We start from the raw sequence: 23,041 nt of genomic DNA on the forward strand, positions 1-23,041 counted from the left end.
CCCTCTTCCAGGGCTTGCACCCCCTGGTCCTCTGTTGAGGGATGACTGTGCTATGTCACAGGTGAGTGCCGTCCCCCCAGGGTGGTTCTTGGCTGCTGGTCTATGTAGGAAGGCTCCCAGTCTGCTGAAATGATGGCTGAATGGGTCTTGTTAAATCCCACTGCTCCACCTTCCCAAGTCTGGGACAACCAGCTGAGGGTGCAGGGAAGGCTAATATCCACGCCCAATTTTGTGGTTTATGAGTGTTATTTGAAGCACTTCCATCACAGTGGGTTGTCTGGGGCAGCTCTGGGCTATGGGGCCGGTGACGGGCAGGAGTGTTTCCTGTCCACCAGGATGATGGCTGTGAGAGGATGCCCCCCTTTTCTTGGGAAGTTGTGGTGTTTAGTGAATTTTCTCCGCCACTGGATTACTGCCTTTTGTCTCAGAGCTCTCAGTTCTGCTCTTGTCTTGAGCTGCCCAAATTGCAAGTCTTTGAGGCTTTCTGTTTTGGGCTTCTTAGACTAATTGTTTTAGAAAATGAAAAAAACAGAAAAAAAAAAAAGAGAAAAAAAAAGGGCCCTCCTGGCAGGTCTAATGTGTTATTGAAGTGCTAAGAGACAAAGCAATTAGGGCTATTAAGGAAGGATCCAGGGGGCAGAAAGATCAGTTTTTCTTTGGGTTTTGCAAATGGACCTGCTGGGCCTGAGCTCTGCCCTTCCCCTTTCTGTGTTCACGAGAACTCCAAAAAGCATCAGCTTTTATTTTTGAGTTTGTCTTGCTGTTTTTTTGCTATGCCTGTCTCTTCTCTGCTGGGCTGGCTGCTCTCAGATTCTCTGGTGTCTGGTTTCAGTCTGTCTATGGTTGGAGTTTGGATCAGTAGAATGGGTTTCTGATAACAGCTGCCACTACAGTTCTCCCTTCTTCTCGGCGCTGACAGCCCCTCCTCCCACGGGACTGAGCCTGGCGTGAGGGGCGTGGGTACCCTGGCTGCAAAAACTTACAGATTTTGGTGATCTCAGCAGTTCCACGTTTTCATGAGTGTTGTATGAAGTATGCCCAAAGTCAGATTGCTCTGCGGTGTCCAGTCCATGCAGTTCCTGGCTTTCTACCTACTTCCCTGGAGGAGTAACTGAAACATACACCTCACCCATCCACCATCTTGCCCCACCTCTCCTCAAGCATGTTTTAATTGTTGACAATAAACATTCTGGAAAACCTGATTAGTGGATCTAGGATCAATCCAAACCACAGGAATTTTCTTTCCAAGTGCAGAAGATGAGCTCTTTATGATAGACTTTCTTCTGCTCAGTTCAATGTTACTTACATAATACACAAGAAAGTTTATGCACAGAAAGTAATATTATTCACAGCAACATATTCAGCTATAATGTAAAATCTTTGATATAACTTCAGTCTAGAAAAATCCTCCATTTTAATGATCCAAGAAAGCGTACTGAACTTTGTAACATTGATTTAGCAAATGATTAGATGATAATAAATTCACTGTTTGGTATTTTCCCCACTATTCCTTACTTTTTAGCAAACTCTGACATTGAAAAAAATTGAAACATTTTGCGATTGATTTTTTTCTTTATATTTATGTGTGTATTGGCTTTTTTTCCTTTATTAGGGAAGTTGTGGGTTTACAGAACAATCATGCATAAAGTACAGGATTCCCACATATCACTCTGTTATTAACACCTTGCATTGGAGTGCAACATATGTTACAAGTGATGAAAGCACATTTTTATAATTGTACTATTAGATGCATTCCATAGTTTAATATAGGGCTCACCATGTAGTACTGTTTCACGGATTTTTAAGAAATTATTATTCTGTTACCATATATATGACTGAAAATTTCCCCTTTTAACCATATTCAGAAATATAAATTTCACTGCTGTTAATTATGTCATAATGTGTGCTGCTGTCATCATCACCATCCATTTCCAAAACTTTTCCATTATTCCTAATAGGAATGGTATATATTTTAAGCTTTAAGTTCCCATTCCTATCCCCACCCAATCTCCATCCCCTGATAACCTATATTCTAGATTATGACTCTATTTTAATTATTTCATATCAGTGAGAACATTGTACTGGAAGTTCTTGTCAGAGCATTTAGGAAGGAGGGAAGGAAGGAGGGAAGGAGGAAAGGAGGGAGGGGAAGAAGAAGGAAGGGAGGGAGGAAGGAAGGAAGAGAGGGAGGTAGGAAGGATGGGGCATCCAAATTGGAAAGGAAGAAGTCAAATATTCCCTATTTTCAGATGATATGATCCTATATAAAAAAAGAAAATCCTGAAAAATCCACAACAAAGCTTCAAGAGCTAATAAATGAATTCAGCAAAGTGGCTGGGTATAAGATCAACACCCCAAAAATCAGTAGTGTTTCTATACACAAGCAATGAACAACTGGGAGAAGAAATCAAGAAAAAAATCCATTTGCAATAACAACTAAAAGAGTAAAATAGCTAGGAATAAATCTAACCAAGGTTGTAAAGGACTTGTACACAGAAAACTACAAAATATTGCCAAAAGAAAGCAAAGAAGACCTAAATAAATGGAAAGATATTCTGTGTTCTTGGATTGTAAGATTAAATATTGTGAAAATGATAATCCTACCCAAAGTGATTTATAGATTCAACACAATCCAAATCAAAATTCCAACACCATTCTGTGCAGAATTAAAAAGCCAATCATCAAATTTATATGGAAGGGTAAAAAAGGCCTTGAATGGCCACAGCCATTTTGAAAAAGAAAATTGATGTTGGAGGACTCAATTTCCTAATCTTAAAACTTATGACAAAGCCACAGTAATCAAAAAAGAATGGTGCTAGCATAAGGATAAACACAGAGTAATGGAATCAAATTGAGAGTTCAGGAATCTTTAAACAGTGTAGTACTTCAAATCAGCATTGACAGATTATTCTAATTTTATTTATCCCTGATTATCTAATTAATTTTACTTATCCAGGAAAATGAATATTCCTTAATTTTCACAAAGGAAAAACAATCATATTAACTTTTGAATTTTGTAAGTTTATTAATTTTGGTGTGTTGCAGTCACTGACGTAGATGTGTTATGTGTTCATAGGGAAGTGAAGTTTTACCTCTCCATGCTTTTATCTCTATATTTATATTTTCCTCATTGTTTATATTAGGCTCTGTTTTTTTTTTTTTTGCTTTCTGTTTTTGAGGTGACAATAATTAGTACTTTCAAAATTATTATAGTATGCCAAAAAGATCCTCATACTGTTTTTGCTTTATCAGCTTTAAATTTGGATCCTAATTTTGTGATTCAATTAAACGCAATATTCTATTCGAGTGAGCTCCAAATACTAACTCATGTTCTGAAGTATTGCTACCATCCTTTCCAAAGAAAATTAGTAATAGGTAAGACTTTATAAAATCATAGAAAAAAGTTTATTAACCAAAATGTATCTCACCACACATTATGGGAAACTGCAAAACAACAACTTTGAGACATACTTGCTAATGTTGAAAAAACACTGTGCTTGTGTAACTGCCCATTTAGCAAGAAGATTTGGCATGCATGCTGTGTACACACATGAACTACACAAGGGAGGAAGGATACAGTCAGTTGGGTTTTCTGTCTTCATAACACCAGATGAACATACTTCACAGCCAGGTCCAGATATGCTTTGACTGACAGGTAATATATTAATTATAATAATGGACACATGTGGAGAAGTGGCAGATAATAATAAATAACAAGTATAAATTAGGTATAATCTGGTGATAGAACCCTATAAGCTAAACACAGGCAATGAAAATTGCATAAAATTATTTACTAACAGAATTCTCAAATAAGCAATAAAACATGATATTTAGCAAATAAAAAATGTAGGAGTTTCTCTGAGTAGAACATTTTAGAATGGAATGTAACACTAAGTAAATTGATTCAGTTAAACTAATATATGAATGAAAGCAATATAAATCACTAGATTATAAATGAGAACAATATAACCCTAGGTTTGAGACAAGAAGCTCTTGATTTTCTTTTCCCCCATTAAGAAACTGATGTATTCTCTAAAAGAGAAACACTACATTGAATCCTAGACTGTCTGAATTTTTCCTTCTGTCTATAAGCTTATACTATCTGAAACCTTTTAAAATGAGTATTAGTATATACTAATACTCATTTTGGATGACTACTTTATTACACCTCAATACATACATTATTCGAAGCCTCAGTATTTGGTGATAATTTAAAATGGGGTCCAATTGCTGTTTCTCAAAAACTTCTGAAGTTGGTGAAATTGTTCTTTTCCTTTACTCTTTCCTATTTACTCTCTCATCTACATTTTTACATATTCCTTTTCAAGAGGGAGACAAATTCTCTTGAAAAGGAATATGTAATTGTCTTCAATTTCAAAACTGTGAGGTAAGATTTACTGATTCATGAATGCACTGATGCGATCATTGATTCAACAAACACTTTGAGGTTCCTACCAGTCAGAGCTTATCAGGACCTGCCTACCAAGTGTGTTTGCCTGATGTTAGGAAGTTAGACTACAACACTGACTCTTTCCTGCCTCCCTAATGGAGCTCATCCATGTACCTAGCATATGTGTAATAATAGTACCTACTCCATTAGGATGTATTAGATAAGCTAAGGTATATAAAATACAAAGCACTGTGCCAGCTCTATTCTCTCATTGAATGTCATTAACTGAGGACATGCACTTATTATTTCCTTTGCCATGCTTGCCTCATGAATAACAAGGGTTGGTTCATTGTTCTGGCCTAGTAGTCAGGTGTTCTCTCCCCCTGGACTTCTGAAGTTGGATGATCTGCCCAAATGGATGGCCTATTCCAGTAGGGAAGACCTTTACTTACCAAAAGGGTATGTGAACTGCTACATCCTCACACCAAGCTTTCATTTTAAGAAAAAGTGCTTTTAGCACTTCCTGTGTCTTCTTGATGTACTTCCTAGTACTCATCACCTCAAACCCCATCCACCAAATGCTTTCATCCTTTACCTCATCCCCTGGAACTCTAGAGTTTTCAAACCCTTACCCTTTATCCATGATCCCAAATCCTTTCATTTGGCATCTTTTGTTTTTCACAAATCCATCCACAATCTGCTGCATTGTTTCATTATTTCAGAATCATGCTCCACTTAATTGTAGCTTCTAAATTGGTTCATTTAATTTCTCTCCAACCAACAATGAATGCTTATGTCACTCCCCTGCTCAGGAAACTTTGTTTCTCATCCTTTGCCTGGACCTAGAGAATTTCTTTCCCTTCCAATCCTTTCCCTATATTGGCATAACTGCCTTTCTTAAAGAGCCCCATCTTAGCTCAGGATTTAATCTGTGTGTGAATGTGAGTGTAAGAATGAGTGTGAGAGAAAAGGAGGGAGGAAGGGAGAAAGGAATGAGAGGTATTTTTACTTAACCCTAATTAGTTTGAAATACTGGTTCTGATAAATATTCAGTGTTTCAGTGTTTTAGACATTATTGTAATGGCTTTGAAATTATCATGTTGATCTGTTTGAATGTTTAGTAGTATGTTTTAAATCCATCAGCACATAATTACTATTTGATCCATTAATGCTTCTCAAATAAAAAGTACGTTTGCTTCTATAATTATCAAAGTCCCCAGAGACTGTTTTTCAAATATAAGAGGTCCATTATATTGTTAATTAACTTGTCAATGTAATGTCAAAGTAACTTGATACTACATGACTGATGACTCTTCCCATGTATTGATAATGTCATTTATTTTGGGTAACTCTATATGGTTCCCAGGATGTCCATAAGATTGTGTTGATGATTCAAAAGCAGGTATCCCTTTCAATAAATGGTTAGTTCTTTTTATGATTTGTAATATTCTCTCATTATCTTTGCCCATCAGTATAGTAGATAGTCTACTATGTAAAAAGCACAGGATTCTAAAAACCTTAGGAAACATTGCATTTATTATTAAAACTTGATCCCCATCTGTCTGAGAAACAGACTATATCATGGCCATCTGACTAACTGCCTGTCTCCTCATGCTTTAGTTGTCATTGCCTGCAGGCTCCTCTCTTAGGATATCTGAGAAGCATCTGCATTGCTAATGACAGGAAAATTCTCAAAACCTCTGAGACACAGATGGTTGGTCAGTTTATATTGAGATAGATCAAAAATTGAGGCTGAAGTTGCTGTCTGTTGAAAAGTAAATCATCTGTGATCAAAGTCCTTTTTCATCACTGATTCTGTATCAGATTCATGCATCTATCAAGAGGTGTCAACTCATTGTACATTAGAAATCTCAATATTATTCATCCAACAATCAATTCCTACATTCTTTTGTGACCTCAAATCAAGAAATCAAGGGAGAACAACAATTCAGAGCCTGGCACTTTGATCATAGTTTTTTCACTATCAAGGAATTAGGACTTATAATAAACTAGCAAGTAACATGGCTCTATATTCATTTTGAAACAAAAATTCTGCCTGATAAATTCTAAAATTGGCATAGTAGATTATTAAAGAAGCTATTACTTGCTTACCAACAAAGCAGTATATTTTTTGATTAATTTAAATTTGTATAGGCAATACTAAAGTTTTAAAGCTGTTTGCAAGAAAACTTCACAATAATACATCAGTGCCCCCTAATCTCTGTGAATCTTAACCGGATATTCAGAAGCAGTCACAGTCAATCAGTCCATAAGGATTCATTCAGGACAAAACACTAGTGGGGCTGTACACTGAGTGAATATTAGACTCCATGGAGAGCTTTTAAAAAAATATGTATTAATAGATCCTGCCACAAAAAAGTTCAAAAAATAATGTAGTTTAGATCCCAAGATATGTTTTGTTGCTTTTGTTGTTTTTTTTTTTTAACTCCTGAGGTGATTTTAATATGCAAGCAGGTTTAAAAAAACATGGATACACTGGAAGTGAAGGTCTAGGACTAGAGATTGCAATGTTATTCATGTATGACATTTGACGGCTATATTAATTTGGAATTCATCCAGTTTCAAATCTTTGAACAAAGAACAGTGATGAAAACAAATATTCTGAATTAACAAGAATTCTAGAGGTTATTGGTTCATAGGTAAATTAGTAACTTCACAAGTTCATCAATGTCCTAGGTTCTTTTATTTTCTATTTTTATCATTTTTTATTGTAGAATATAACATATGTACATAAAAGTAATAACTTTCCAACTGCAATTTAACAAATAGCACATTTCAAAGAATATTATAGATTATATTTCCACAGTTTCAGTTATTTCCTTATTATGAAGTATAACGTATATACAAAAAGGTATAGCTTTCAAATATGATTTAAGTAAATATATCAGAAATTTCCAAAGTTATTATGGAATAGTTTCAGTTATTTCCTTATTGTGAAACATAACATATATACAAAAAGGTATAGCTCTTGAATTACAATTTAACAAGTAGCCATAGAAAAAATTTCAAAGGATGCTATGGGTTACAGTTCCACCATTTCAATTCTTTCCTTCTAACTATTCTAATACCCTAGAAACTAAGAAAAAGAAAATTATATGAAGATTCCATATTCATAACCCTTTGTTATTCCATCTTGTCTGTTGCTACCACTCCTGGTTTAATCACTTTTCCGATCTTCAGGGATGTCTAGGCAGAGACCACCCTAACTTTTTCATGTTGAAAAGGGGTTTCAACTTTATGAGCAAAGAGGACACATGTAGTTGATGTTCTTGAAGAGGCCTTTGCTTCTGGGTTTTGAGACTTAGCTGGCATAGGAGCACTCTGAAGGATTTAAGTTTCTGATGAATAAACTTAGTGAGTTGAACTTTAATATTGTCTTAGATAGGGATCTGGGAATTCTTTAAGGTTTTCGGGACTACTGTTAACTTGGGCTTATCACATTGTGGTCATTTGGCATATCTAGATGAAGCTTGCATAGGAGTAACCTCCAGGACAACCTCTTGACTCTGTATCAATTCTCTTAGCCACTAAAACCTTAGTTTCTTGCCTTTCTTTTCCCCCTTTTGGTCAAAAAGGCATTCTCTCAATCCCTTGATGCCAGAGTCAGGCTCATTCCCAGAATCCATGTCCTACATCACCAAGAAGGCTCATTCATCCTGGGGGTACTGTCCCATGTTGGGGTAAGAAGGGGTGTGATGAATTTATTTGCAGAGTTAGACCTAGAGAGAGAAAGTACACATTTGAACAACCAAAAGTTCTCTGGAGGTGACTCCTAGGCATAATTACAGGTGGGCTCAGCCACCTCTTTACAGCCGTAACTTTCACCCAAGCAAGCCTCAATATCAAGGTCTTGACTTACAACATAGGGTGTTCCTAAGTTCACATAGCATGTGTTATATCCATCCATATCTCACATTATCATCACTTAATTGTAGAGTCCTCATCACTCTCCTTTTTAAACAATTCTCATGACCCAAAACATCTCATAGCTCTTGTCAGCCCTTAATTATTTGTCCCTAGTATTTGTGTAATACTATTATGGTAATCCTATTAATTATAGTCCCTAGTATGCAATATATAGATTTTTCCCAGGTACCCTTCTGTTGTCAACTCTGTGTGCTAGTGTCATAACTTATAAGTATATCATGCAAGCACTTATCTATAGTTGTGGTGCTCGTCTGTGGGAAACATACCTTTAAACAACCCCTTTCATTCCTATTTGCCTTTAATACAGCTCTGATACTTATAATCCCGGTAACAAACAATTGTCACACTTATTCATTAACAAATCCTTGAATTCACTGTCATGAACATATCTGAACATATTAGATTATCATTCCCCCTTACTAGCTACTATCACTAGATCCTCAATATTCTTACATTATAAGACACTGATTTTTCATTGTTCAGATAGTTCATACAAGTGGTAACATACAATATGTCTCCTTTTGTGAGTGAGCTATTTCACTGAGAGTTGTATCTTAAGGATCATCCATGTTGCTATATGTTTCAAGACCTTGTTTGTTCTTACTGCTGCATAGTATTCCTTTGTATGTATATACCACATTTTCTTTATCCACTTGTCTGTTGAAGGACACTTGGGTTGTTTCCATCTCTTGGCAATTGTGAACAATGCTGCTGTGAACACGAGTGTACATGTCTGTTCATGTCACTGCTTTCACATCTTTCGGATATATACCAAGAAGTCAAATTGCCGGATCATTGGTAATTAAATATCTAGTTTTCTGAGAAACCGCCAAACTGTCTTCCAGAATAACTGTACCCTTATACAGTTCCACCAGCAATGAATAAGAGTTCTAATTTCTCCTCATCCTCTCCAGCATTTGTAATTTCCTGTTTGTTGGATGGCAGCCATTCTTATTGGTATGAGATATCTCATTTTAGTCTTGATTTGCATCTCCCTAATAGCTTTCTAGTGAAAATGAACATTTTTTTCATGTGTTTTTTAGCCATTTGTGTTTCCTTTTTGGAGAAATGTCTTTTCATATCTTTTGCCCATTTTATAATTGGGCTGTTTGTACTACTGTCATTGAGTTGTAGGATTCCTTTATATATTCAATATATTAGCCTCTTATCAGATACATGGTTCCCAAATATTTTCTCCCATTGAGTTGGCTGCCTCTTCACCTTTTTCACAAATTCCTTTGAGGTTCAGAAGCTTTTGATTGTGAGGAGTTCCCGTTTATCTATTTTTTCTTTCATTGCTTGTGCTTTGGGTGTAAGGTCTAAGAAGCAACTTCCTAATACTAGGTCTTGAAGATGTTTCCCTACATTATCTTCTAGGAGTTCTATGGTAATGTCTCTTATACTAAGGTCCTTGATCCACTTTGAGTTCATTTTTGTATAAGGTGTGAGGCAGGGGTCCTCTTTCATTCTTTTTGTTATAGCTATCCAGTTCTCCCAGTGCCATTTGTTGAAGAGGCTATTCTGTCCCAATTCAGTGGATATGGGGGCCTTATCAAAAATTAGTTGACTGTATATCTGGGGGTCTATTTCCAAATTCTCAGTTCAATTCCATTGATCAATATGTGTATCTTTATGCCAATACCATGCATTTTGACCAGTGTCTCTTTACAGTAGGCATCAAAGTCTGGAAGTGTATGTGCTCCCACTTTGTTCTTTTTTACAATGTTTTTGGCAATGCAAGGTCCCTTTCCCTTCCAAATAAATTTGATAACTAGCTTTGCCAAGTCTGCAAAATAGGTTATTGGAATTTGGATTGGGATTTCACTGAATCTGTAGATCAGTTTGGGTAGAATTGACATCTTAACAATATTTATTCTTCCTATCCATGAGCATGGAATAATTTTCCTCTTATTTAGGTCCTTTTTTATTTGTTAGTAAATGTTCCAGTTTGCTAATGCTGCCAGAATGCAAAACACCAGAAATGGATTGGCTTTTATGAGGGGGATTTATTTAGTTACATAGTTATAGTCTTAAGGCCATAAAGTATCCAAGGTAATGCATCAACAATTGGGTACCTTCACTGGAGGAAGGCCAATGGCGTCCAGAAAACCTCTGTTAGCTGGGAAGGCACGTGGCTGGCATCTGCTCCAAGTTCTGGTTTCAAAATGGCTTTCTCCCAGGACATTCCGCTCTAGGCCGCAGCTCCTCTTCAAAACGTCACTCTCAGTTGCTCTTGGGGCATTTGTCCTCTCTTAGCTTCTCCAGAGCAAAGTCTGCTTTCAAAGGCCATCTTCAAAATGTCTCTGGAAGCCAAATGTCCTCTCTCAAAGTGTCCCTCTTGGGTGTAGCAAGCTCACCCCTTCTGTCTGAGCTTATATAGTGCTCCAGTAAACTAATCAAGGCCCATGCTGAATGGGCAGTACCACACCTCCATGGAAATTATCCGATGAAAGATCTCGCCCACAGTTAAGTGATCAGATCTCCACATAAACACTCAGAGAATTACAATCTAATCAACACTAATATGTCTACCCACGCAAGATTGCATCAAAGATCATGGCATTTTGGGGGACATAATACACTAAAACCAGCAGAGTAAAATTTTGTAATTTTCTGTTTAGTCTTCTTTTACGTCCTTGGTTCAAGTTTATTCCTAGGTACTCAATTTTTTTTAATTGCCTCTTCAGTTAGGTCATTTCCAGTGTATAGGAACATTACTGACTTATGTGCATTAACCTTATATCCCACCACTCTGCTGAATTTGTTTATTAGCTCAAGTAGCTTTGTAGTCCAATTCTCAGGATTTTTCAAATATAAGATCATATCATCTGCAAATTGTGACAGTTTCAATTCTTCCCTTCCAATTGGATACATGCTCTGGCTGAAACTTCTAACACAAAGTTGAATAACAGAGATGACAGTGAGCATCCTTGTCTCATTCCCGATCTTAGTGGGAAGGCTTTCAGCCTCTCACCAATGAATACCATGCTGGCTATGGGCTTTTCACATATGCCTTTTATGATATTCAGGAAGCTTTCTTCAATTCCTACCTTTTGAAGTGTTTTTATCATAAAGGGATGTTGAAGTTTTTCAAATGCTTTTTCAGCATCTATCAAGATGGTCATTTGATTTTTCCCTTTTGATGTGTTAATGTGTTGAATTACATTAATTGATTTCCTTATGTTGAACCACCCTTGCAAGCCAGGAATGAACCCCACTTGGTCATGGTGTACAATTCTTTTAATGTGCATTTGGATTCAATTTGCATTTTGTTTAGGATTTTTGCATCAGTATTCATTAAGGAGATTGGCCCATAGTTTTCCTTTTTTGTAGTGTTCTTATCTGGTTTTGGTATCAGAGTGACATTAGCTTCATAAAATGAGTTAGGTAGTGTTCCTTTTTCTTCAATTTTTTGAAAAAGTGAGTAGGAATGTTTGGTAAAATTCCCCTTTGGAGTCATCTGGCCCTAGGCTTTTATTTGTAGGTATATTTTTGATGACTGATTGGATCTCTTTGCTTGTGATTGGTTGTTGAGGTATTCTATTTCTTCTTGGATCAATCTAGGTTGTTGATATGTTTCCAGAATTGTCCATTTCCTCTGAATTTTCTAGCTTGTTGGCATACAGTTGTCCATAGTATTCTCTTATGATTTCTTTTATTTCTCCAGGATCTGTAGTAATTATCCCCTTCTTATTTCTGATTCTGTTTATTTGGGTCCTCTCTCTTTTACTTTTTCAGTCTAGTAAAGGGTCTGTAAATATTGATCTTCTCAAAGAACCAAATTTTGGTTTTATTTATTCTATTGCTTTTTTGTTCTCCAACTCATTTATTTCTGCTTTAATCTTTCCTATTTCTTTTTGTCTACTTGTCTTTGGGTTAGTTTGCTCAACATTCTGTAGTCTCTTCAGTTGCTCAGTTAGGTCTTTAGTTTAGTTCTTTTCTTGTTTTCTGATATATGCATTTAGACCTATAAATTTCCCTCTCAGCACTGTGTTCCCTGCATCCCACAGGTCCAATATGTTGATATGCTGTGTTCTCATTTTCATTTTTCTCTAGACATTTACCTATTTCTTTTGCAGTTTCTTCTTGGACCCACTGGTTGTTCAGGAGTGTGTTGTGTAACCTCCGTATATTTGTGAAAGATCGGTTCTTTGGTGGTTGTTGATTTCTTGTTGCATTCCAGTGTGGTCAGAGAATGTGCTTTGAGTAATTTCCATCTTTTTAAATTTACTGACTTGTTTTTTTGCCCCAGCATATAATCTATCCTGGAAAACATTCAATGGGCTCTATAGACGAATGTGTATCCTGTTGACCTCCAACTAATTTTTCAGGATCCTTGGTTCCTCTTTTGTCTCAAGGGCGTCAAGAGCCTAAATTGTCCTGTGGAATGTGCAAAGTGAGGAAAGAGGAATATCACTTGGATTTGCAGAGTTGCTGAGCTAGACACTAGGCACAGTAAGGCATCTAGTCACAATGTGGATGAATATACTGAGAGTGGATATGCCCAGGACTGGATGCACTTAGCAAATTCCATCTTAAGTAGGTCACCTCCAAGACTTGCAATCCTTACTAGTTCTGAAAGAAGTCCTTTTAAGCTTCATGCTTATCCTTTGCTGCCTATGCACCTCCCTCACAATGATTCCCTTTTCTTCTTTAAATTAATTACCTTAAAAACATATGGGTCACTTTGTCAGTTGGATAAGGAAATCCAGCTCATAAAAACAGAACCTTCTGAATAAGCCACCTTTCCTGGTCCAAGAGAAATCCCATCATTTCTATGTAGTGTGAGTTCTCTGATGACTTATAAGGTGTGAACTCTGAGAGAAGCTTTCTTCACATTCAGAGCATTTATAGGGTCTCTAACCTGTGTGGGTTCTGAGGTGACAAAACTGATTGGAGCTGTGAGAGAAACTGTTTCCACACATATGACAGGTATAGGGTTTCTCTGCTGTGTGAATTCTCTGGTATTTGACTAAATAGGATCTATGACAGAAGTTTTCACCATAGAGGATGCATTTATATGGTTTCTCTCCTGTATATGTTCTTTAATGTCTCACCAAGGGTGAGGTGCATCCCTTGGTGGAAGCTTTTCCCACGAATCAAACATTCAAAGAGTTTCTTCTCTGCCTTGTGGGCTCCATGATTCATAAGAAGAGGGTTTCTGTCACTTATCACTTCCCCACACCCAGAGAAGGGGTAAAGTCTCTCTTATGATCATGAGTTCTTCCATGAGTGACAATGTATGAACTGCAAGAGAAACTTTTCCACACTCAGGACACTTACAGGGTCTGTCTCCTGTGTGAATTCTCTGGTGCTGAAGGGGTTGGAACACTAAGCAAAGATCTCCCCACACTCAGGGCACTTGTAGTGCTTTTCACCTATGTATTCTTTGGTGCCTGTGGAAGTTGGAGTTGCAAGAGAAGCTTTCTCCACATACATTACACTGATAGGGCTTCTCACTGGTGTGGGTGTGCTGATGGCAAGTCAGATGGGTTTGACTGAAGCTTTTTCCACATTCAAGGCACTTATGGGCTTCCCCTCCCAGGTGTGTTCTGTGTAGTGATAGAAAATGTGGTTCTGACCTAAATGTTTACCATGCTCCAGTCCCACACACGGTCTTTCTGCTGTATGTATTCTCTAGTGTCTAATTAGCTTCAAGTTGTTAGAGAAATTTTTGCTACACAAGGGCCATAAATGGAGCTTCTGTCTACAGTTCCTTGCTTCTCCCAGTTGTCTGAAACTTGTAGCCTCCAGTAAAGAATGCTCCCTTCGATCTACTGAAAGGGGGTCCCAAAGCCCTTCTGACCTGTCACAAGGTCTTCCCTGCTCAGGACTCCAGGATACCTCCCTGGAGAGCAGCTTCTGAGGGTGGGTGTTTTTGAGGGAAACAGATGAAGCAAGCAATTTTCTCCCAGTTCTCAAATTTCTCTTCCCCTGCTGCTGGGCTTCTGAGGTTTGGGCCCTCCTTCTAACTCTGGACACTGGGATCCCATGGCTCTCCTCATTGTTCCACCTGGGTGCTTAGGGCTTCCTGACTGGGAACCTGAGACTCCAGTAAGTCCACATTCTCATAACTCTCCTATACAGTGTCCTTGGAGAAAGCCCTGATACTAGGATCCTTATGCCACCATGATCCTGGGAGGTGTGCACAGCCATGTCCTCTTAGCTGTCATGCAACTGAAACAGCATAGGTTTTTGTTTAGCCTCTGGGACCCAGTCATCTCCTTATCTCCTAGGTTCCCCCTCTCCTTTACAACTTGGGGGTCCCTTTTGAGACTGGGACCTAGCAGCTCCTGCAGCCTGGGGCAAGGGCTTTACTCAGTCTCCACTGCCTCCAGCTTGAAGCTTGGTGACTCTCATGCTATTTCCAGAGGCAAAGTCTCCTCCAAAAGCATGTCTGTTCCCCACCCATGGTTTGTGACCTGTTGCCTCAGTTTCCCAAGCTCTCTCTGCATATCCTTCACAAGAGTCACAGCTTCCTTCCTACTCTCCAGATGCAGCTGTGGCACCCTGCTCTGGCTTTCCAGTGGCAGGATGGTCAGGAACTGCTCTAGCACCAGCAGCTACAGAATCTGCTCCTTGGTGCACATCTCAGGCTGCAGCCACTCATGACAAAGCTCCTGGAGCCAGCTGAGGGTTTCCAATGAACTAGCTGCATTGTGAAGTGTTGGAAGTGCAGGTAGGAGGCATCTGGGCTGGGCCTCATGTCAGGTGGGGGCAACTGCTGGCTCCAGGTGCAGTCCTCCTCCAGTTTAACTATTTGGAGCCCTTCCAGCTCCTGGGTGCCCAGGCCTGATGCCATCATTAGGCTCCCAGTGTGCCTTAGCCTCTAACCTGCTGTACCTGCCTGGCAAAGCACCCAGGCCGTGTGTGTGTGTGGGTGGGGAGGGGACAGCATTGGCAGGAACGGGTGGACCCCAGGCTACAAGTTCAGGGTGAAGAATCCAGCTCCAGCCTAGGTACAGCCAGCACCTTGGCACCAGTCTATTCTGGATGCCACAGCGCCAGTCCCTTGGCCCACCCCACCTGCCCACCAGGGCCTCCCTGAGGGCTGCTTTCACACCCCAGTTGCGAACCCACACAGGACTTGGCCCTTGGCTCCCACACCTTCCACATATCACTTTGGAGGACACAATTCAACTCACCATAGGGTCATGGCAAATTACAAATGGCAGAGAAGTTGGATTGCTCCAGGTCAGAGCTTGTCCACAATTGCTAGGTACCCAGGAAACATGTCTTCAGAGTACAGGAGCAGAAATCCATGGCCAATATTGGCAAATAGGGACCACATCTTTGGGTTGATGGCCAGCTGAGGCTGGGAAACAACCACTGGCACACTTACAAGTCTCACTGGGAATTCACCTGCAATGCACCATTGAACTTCAATGGGAAGCAGTCCATGGGGCTGCTGTGGAAACTGAAGGGGTCAAGTGTCACTGGTATCCCCTTCACAACCTCCACTGCTGGCAGACACATGAAAAAAACACTAGATATGGGGAAAGAAACTGCTTCCTCCTATAGTATCTATCCAGTACTTTCTAAGAGCAAAGTTTTATGTAAAGCCAGCTGCAAAGGAAAGATATTTAAAGGGTCAATCTCTCTTTTTGAAAGCAGGCAATGAGAAGTGGATTTGGATTTAAGAATGAATACACTGATAACTAGCACAACTCCCATTATCAACTTGTGCCCAAGAAAGCATGGTAGGAAAGGTGAGGAAAAGCCAGGTAGAAACAAACACATGCAGCTTCAAAATCCAAGATGAGGGTGTTATTGATTTATCTTTGAACAAAAATTGCCAAACATAAAATGTGGCTCCTGAAAAAATTATAAATTTGATTTGTTTATATTATAGATTTTTATTTATTTCCTTGTAGAAAATAAAAATATATTGTCTTGGTCATTAAAACCTGTGAATTAGCACTGTGCTGAATAAGTTAATGTGGCATTCAAAATTACAGAGATGCCAGCAGCACAATAGAAGGTATACCATAAGAAAAAAAATCAAAAGAAAAGAGCAATGCATTTGTCAGTAACGTGGATAGACTTCATTATAGGACAATAATTCCTTTTTCTGTACTTAAAAAGCTATATAAATTTATGGAGCTGTTTTTTTCGTAGACATTTGTCAATGTTGAATAGTAGTATATTAACTGAGAAAAAAATTGTGGTAGCATACAACATATATTATCCTAAACAGAGGACTGGTAAATTAAAAAGAGAAATGGTTCCTGGTAAATCATTATTCCTATGGCTCTTTATACTGATAAAAAGCATTAAATAAAAATGAACTACATTGGTTTCCCTCTTTACAATTATCTAACTCTTTTTGAGAACAATATTCTTTATAAGTACTGGAGTATCTTGTCTTGAATGAATTTTTAATAGTATTCAGCCAAAATGATAAAATGGATTAAAACAATTGAGGAACTATTTTTTAAAAAAGCAAAACACAAGTGTGTATTCTTTCCCTCTACACTCTTTCCCTCCTTCCCTCCCCATCCCCCTCCACAGCACATATACACAAGCACATAACACCCACAATCTCTCCTTCCCATTTATTCTCAAATACCTTTGTTTTCCAACCATAGCATTTTTTAAATAGAACTTTCTTAGGTTTTATTTTTTTTGCTTACTTGTTTTATGTATATTAAATATCCATTCTCTGCTTTAGTTTTTATAGCTCCACAGTCTAGTGTCATAGCTGTTGTCATTTTTGTATAGTTTTTCAGTCGGGCAAGTCAGGAGACAGAACTAAACCTATTGTTTGAACAGAGAGATATTGATATAAAAAGTGTTAAGTAGATATGAAGATGTCAACTATTAAAAGGTAAAACAAGAATTGTAAGTTATCCATGAGATAGCAACTGCAAGAAGGAACTATCATTCCTAGGGCTGAGGTGAAAAGGGAAAGAGGCTGGATTTATTAAAACTTCGAAGCTTGGTGGAGAGTCTGCAGAGCTGAAGCTCAGATATCTGAGAAGGGGACACCACTAGGCTTTTATACTGACACATCATGCTCGGAGGAGGTGCTCTGTGGGTCTTGGATCTAGACTTCTGAGGAGCAAGAATTGGCACTGGTGCTAGTATCATTGGAGTTTCAAGTTAAATCTTTCCTGAAAATGTCTGAAAAGCTGCAAAATATATTAACCTGCAGCTTAAGAAGCATTGAAAGGTAACTTCCGAAGAAACAATGCAAGCCAGCAGGAAGAAAATGGGAAAGCATAAATCCCTTCTTTCTCCTATAACCTTGTAGGATTCCTCTCATTCTCTCTTGGTAGAACCTAATAAACAGCTAGCTGGAAAAGAAGAAATGTAGTTTACAGAGCCCCAGTCCCAGCATCATAACTTAGATTACAAAAGGGTGGGTTCAGAGCTGAGAGGCAATATCTTAATAGCTGGCAGAAATAGTCTTAGTCTATTTGTATAATGCAGCTGAATATTAATACAAAATACAGAAATGTGATTTTTTCCAGGTCTGCATATATAAATATTAACAACCAACATTTTATTGTTCCATCCTGGTCATGTCTACTATATATTACAAATTTTTACTATCAAATTAGAACACAGTATAAATATTCTGCTCAATTTTCCTTTCATTCATTCATCTCCAATCTTGAAGTCCTGATTATTTCCATTATCTTGGATGTTGCTGCCTCCTGAACTTCCACTATGCTTAAGTCATTTTCTAGAAATGACTTTGACTGGAAAAGTTTAGTAAGATTGGTGTTTATCCTTTTAAATATTTGGAAGAGTTCACTGTGCAGTCTACCTGTCCTAAAATATACCTTGTGGGAAGGATTTCAGTTACAGTTTAGTATCATTAAGAGATATGGGGCTATCCAGATTTCATAATTATTCTTGTGTCAATCCTGATAAGTACTATGTTTTCAAATGTATTCATGTTATAGTAAATTGATAAATTTATTGGTGTAAAATTGTTCAAAATGTCTTCTCACTATCTCTTCACTATGTATAGGCCCTGTGGTCTGGACCCTTTATTTCTGACATTGGTAATCCGCCTTCTCTTCATTTTGTTAGGCCAGGATAACCTTGATACCAAAGTCTGACAAGAACTTTACACAAATGTTAAATAATAGGAAAATTTCTCTTGTAAACATAGGCACAAAAATTCTAAATAATACCATAGCAATTCACATTTAACAGTATATAAAAGAAAGAATAGATCCATTTAATTACTTTATTCAATTATTAGTTACTTATTCCAAGAATACATTCATTTATTATCAGTTACTTATTCAAAAAACACAAGCTTGATTTTATAATCAAAATAATAAAATTACTTCACCATATAACAAAGCAGAATAAATCATATCATTCCAATAAAATATAAATATTTCATAATATTTAACATGTATACATAATTTAAAAAATAATCCAAAAAATCCAAACTATTGGCACATAGGAGTAGAAGAGAGTTTCCTTAATCTGCTAACCAACCGAAAATATCGTATTTATTGGTGAGATATTGAAAGCATTTTCTTAGCACTAAGAACAAGGCAAGAATATCTACTACCACCTCTTTTATTCAGTATTGTGCTGGTAGTCTAGGATTCTGCAATAAGGCAACCAAAAGAAATGAAACATGGAAATATTGAGAAGCAAGAAATAAAATTACTTTAAGTGACAGATGACTTGGTTGTGTACATCAGAAACAAAAGTTTCTGTAGATAAACCATTACATTGTATTGCAATCAAATGATATTTGACTATTTTTACTACCATAACAATTTTATGTAGTTCTACCTAATACCAGAATTGGTAGGTGAATGCATCAAGAGCTCTAGAAACAAGGTAAATATAGAAAAACAAACAAACAAACTTTATTTTTCAGTATAGTAAAAAATTTTGGAAAGTATTAAAATTTATACATTCAAAATAGTCTCATAAACATTAAATGTATGGGAATAAATATGAAGACTTACAAGCTTGTAAAAAACCACAAACTACAAAATATCTCTGAAGAATTAAACAAAATAAATGTAGCAGTATGCCATGGTCATGAATTAGAAGACTAAATATTGTACAGATGCCTTTTTTTTTCCCAAATTGTTCAATGCAAGACTAACTATATCCCAATGTTTTCTGGTAAAAATTCAGAAGCCACTTTTACACTTTACATGGAAATGCAAATATAAATAATCAAAATAAATAGTCAAAATGCTTGAAGAACAAGGTTTGGAGGATTTACATTATGATATATCAAAACTTTATAAAAATTCAGGCAAATAAACCAATGGAAAAGTATAGAGAGTGGAAAACAGATTGATACATATATGGTCATCTGATCTATGGCAAAAGTGCCTGCAATTCAGTGGGGGAAAGGTGATTCTTTCAATAAATAGTGCATGATAACTTGGCTTTCAATATGTTTTGTTTTGTATTTTTAGAACTTGACCAACTACATCAAATTAAATTAATTTCAGATGAATATACCTAAATATGAAAAGAAAAAGAAAAAATTAGACCGTGTCTTAATAAAATGTCTTCATTGCCTTGGGAGAGCTAATATTTGTTAAACAGGATACAAAAGCATTAGTCATATAGGTAAAGATTGATAAATTCAATGTTACTAAAGTAAATATTTTGTTTATCAAAAGACATAATAAGAGTAAAAATGGAGCCACTGATTTGAGAAGATATTTGTAATAGATACAAACATCTCATTCAGAATATATAAAGAAATTCTACAAATCATTAAGAAGAGAAAACCCAATTAAAAATTGGCAAAATAGTTCAACAGTTACTTCACAAAGATATATAGCCAAGAGGCTTATGCAAAAAAGCTCAACCTCATGATCAGTTATTAAAGGAATCACATAAACCATGAGATGCCAGTAAACTTCTGTCAGAATATCTAAAATTAAAAAAAAAGACAATGCCACATATAGGCAAGGAAATGGAGTAACTGTATATCTAATACACTGCGAGAAGATGTGTACATTTATACAAACACTTAGGAAAATTGTTTAGCAATATCTATGGCCAAGCTTATATCCAGTACTTCCACTCTTAGTCATAACACCAATAGTAAATGTACATATATGTTCACTGACAGACTTGTACATAAGGTTTCTAGCAACATTATTCTTCAAAGCTGAAAATCTGAAACAACCTAAATGTCCTTCAATATTAGAGCAGAAAAAGTTATATTCATACAAATTTTGTATAATACATAAAAATGAAAAAATTAAGAAAATTTAACTAATGTTTAAAGTTAAAAAACAAATCAAACACCTAAAGAGAGAGAGAAATTAACCAGAACAAAACCCTGGAGCTGATCTGCTCTCTTTATGTAACTTATTATCCACAATCCTTTCCATCAGTGGTCCCCAAGTCCTCTACAGCTTCCTAGGATTCTCTCAACATAGCTGAGAGTCATGGAATAGGACAAATCCTTTCATTTTACTGGGAAGGACAGTATAATCTAGAAACATTAAATGGCCTGTTTGGTTCATGGTCCTTCACAGTATGCCTAGGACTCTAAATTTAATCTTTCCCTCTTACTCTGTGCCCAGGAGATAAACAACCCCTGTTGACCATTTTTACTTCCAAATCTAAAGAGTATGTTTTAATTTTCTGGCCAACTTTCTTAGCCTCAGCTCTTTCTCTTAAAAGGCTTTATCTTGATTTGCTGATTAATTAGCACTGTATTGAACACCTGTCTCAAGTAGCCCCCTCTGCTTGCTTTCTCTCCTGTGGTCAGCTCCCTACTGATAAAGAAGTATATATTTAAAAGAATCATGACCTCTGTGGTAGAAAAATATATTTTAAGACATATTTAGAAATAAGGCAACAGAATATGGAGCATTATTTTCCTATTTGGGGGTAAAAGATATAGTTATTTAAAAACTTTGAGTTCAACATTTTTGAGAATCCTTGGTTAGGTACAAGAGCTGTATATTCTACTACTTTTTTCACCTTTTGTCTATTTCCCTACTAGCTTTGAAATAAGAAATGAATGTCATCACCCTAAATTCACTAGGATGAGAGCTCAAAAGCACTTTCATAACCTTATGATTAGAATGTTCAGAAAATCTTTTGTAATATATTTCCAGAGGCTATGTAGGCTTAGTATTTCTTTTCATGTGTAAAGTTCTGAAATTTGACTAAAGGAAAGCAAATGAGATTTGCTAAAATATGTCCTTATTAACCCCATTCAAAGTTTCTGAAGTCAGAGGGAAATCTCTTCCCTAATTTGCCAACCTGGCAGAAAGTATCTATGTAGAGCCTCCTCTCTTAAGTGCTCATCAGTAGAAAGTAGATAGCTTTATGATCTTTAATGTGGAAGGAGGTTGGGATTCATGTAGTTTTGAAAGGATACTCAAGGTGATGGCATGATGCTAGTTTCCAATAGCAGTCTTCAAGGATGTTGCTATACATATGAGTGTCTATGTTATATATAGCAAGGAGGATAAAAAAATTATCTGCTTATTTTTGGATCTCTCAACTGTGAGTTCCATTGTAACCATATTTATAAGTATGGCAACACTGGAAATGATTACGTTTTCCCAACTATCTCCTGCAAAATGTGGATAGCCAATATGTTTCATTATTATGTGTGCAAATAGAAGTTATTATAGAAAAAGGATTTTTTCGTAAGATAATTATTATCCCAAAGTTCCAGTCTCTCTTCAACTGCACTCATCTATCCTTCTGGGGGAGTTGGGGGTGGGAAACTCTAAAATAGTTTGCCTTTGTTGCTCTGACTGTCCCTACTCCCTTTTATGACTAGTCTTTTTCACTCAGGTGTTTCTTTCCTCTGTTCTCATTTTCCCAGTCTCAAACAGATGCTTCTTCTGAATTTTTCTTCAAGCTTATATTTAAGATACTTATTTACTGATGAGATATTATTTATAAGGATTCAAGGTGGTAGTTGTAAAAGGTTCATAAGCATCATTCAATGGTATTCTTAAAGTGCAGATTCATGGTCTCTAACTCACATACTTTGCTTGAGTAGTAAGTAGTATATCTCCAGGAGCTGCCAATTTCAGCAAGCTTTAATTTTTGGAAAAGTTTACATTGATAGAGGTCCCTTATCACAAGTCTTCAACATCTGATTGATAGGTCATTTGTCAGAGATCCCCTACGTCAAGCCCTGTGAGCAACTGCCTGTCTGCTTCCTTACAAGGCAACCCAGTCCTCTTCTCAATTCCCCTTTCACTGGGTCATAAAAGTAGGAGAAGCATAATTTTTTCAGTAATCTACTCACACATATCTCAATAGGTATGTATTCATTCAACACATATAGAGTCTGTTCTATGTGAAAGCCACTCTTAATTGTTTGGAATACATCAGTAAGTAGAACAGAATGTCTGATTCTTTCAAGAGGAGACAGTCAAATAACAGAGCACAATAAAAAAAATAAATATTTTATTATCTTCTGAAAGTGCTATGGAAAAAATGAGAAGTCAAGCATGGTAGAGAGGCTTAGGATTGTAAGTCTGGTGGGGCAAACTGAAATTTTAATTAGGGTGGTAAGGGTAAGTGTGATGGTTAGGTTCATGTGTCAACTTGGCCAGGTGATGTTGCCCAGGTATCTGGTCAAGCAAGCTCTGGCCTAACCATTATTACAGGACATTTGTGGCTAATTAATAAACCAGAAGGCAGAGACTAATATTGGAAGTAGTGAGTGAGTTCTTTAATATTGATTTTTTTTTCAGATAGAAAATAAAGAATTAC

The sequence above is a fragment of the Choloepus didactylus genome, chromosome 7 (assembly GCF_015220235.1).
Source record: "Choloepus didactylus isolate mChoDid1 chromosome 7, mChoDid1.pri, whole genome shotgun sequence".
Classification (NCBI taxonomy): domain Eukaryota; kingdom Metazoa; phylum Chordata; class Mammalia; order Pilosa; family Megalonychidae; genus Choloepus; species Choloepus didactylus.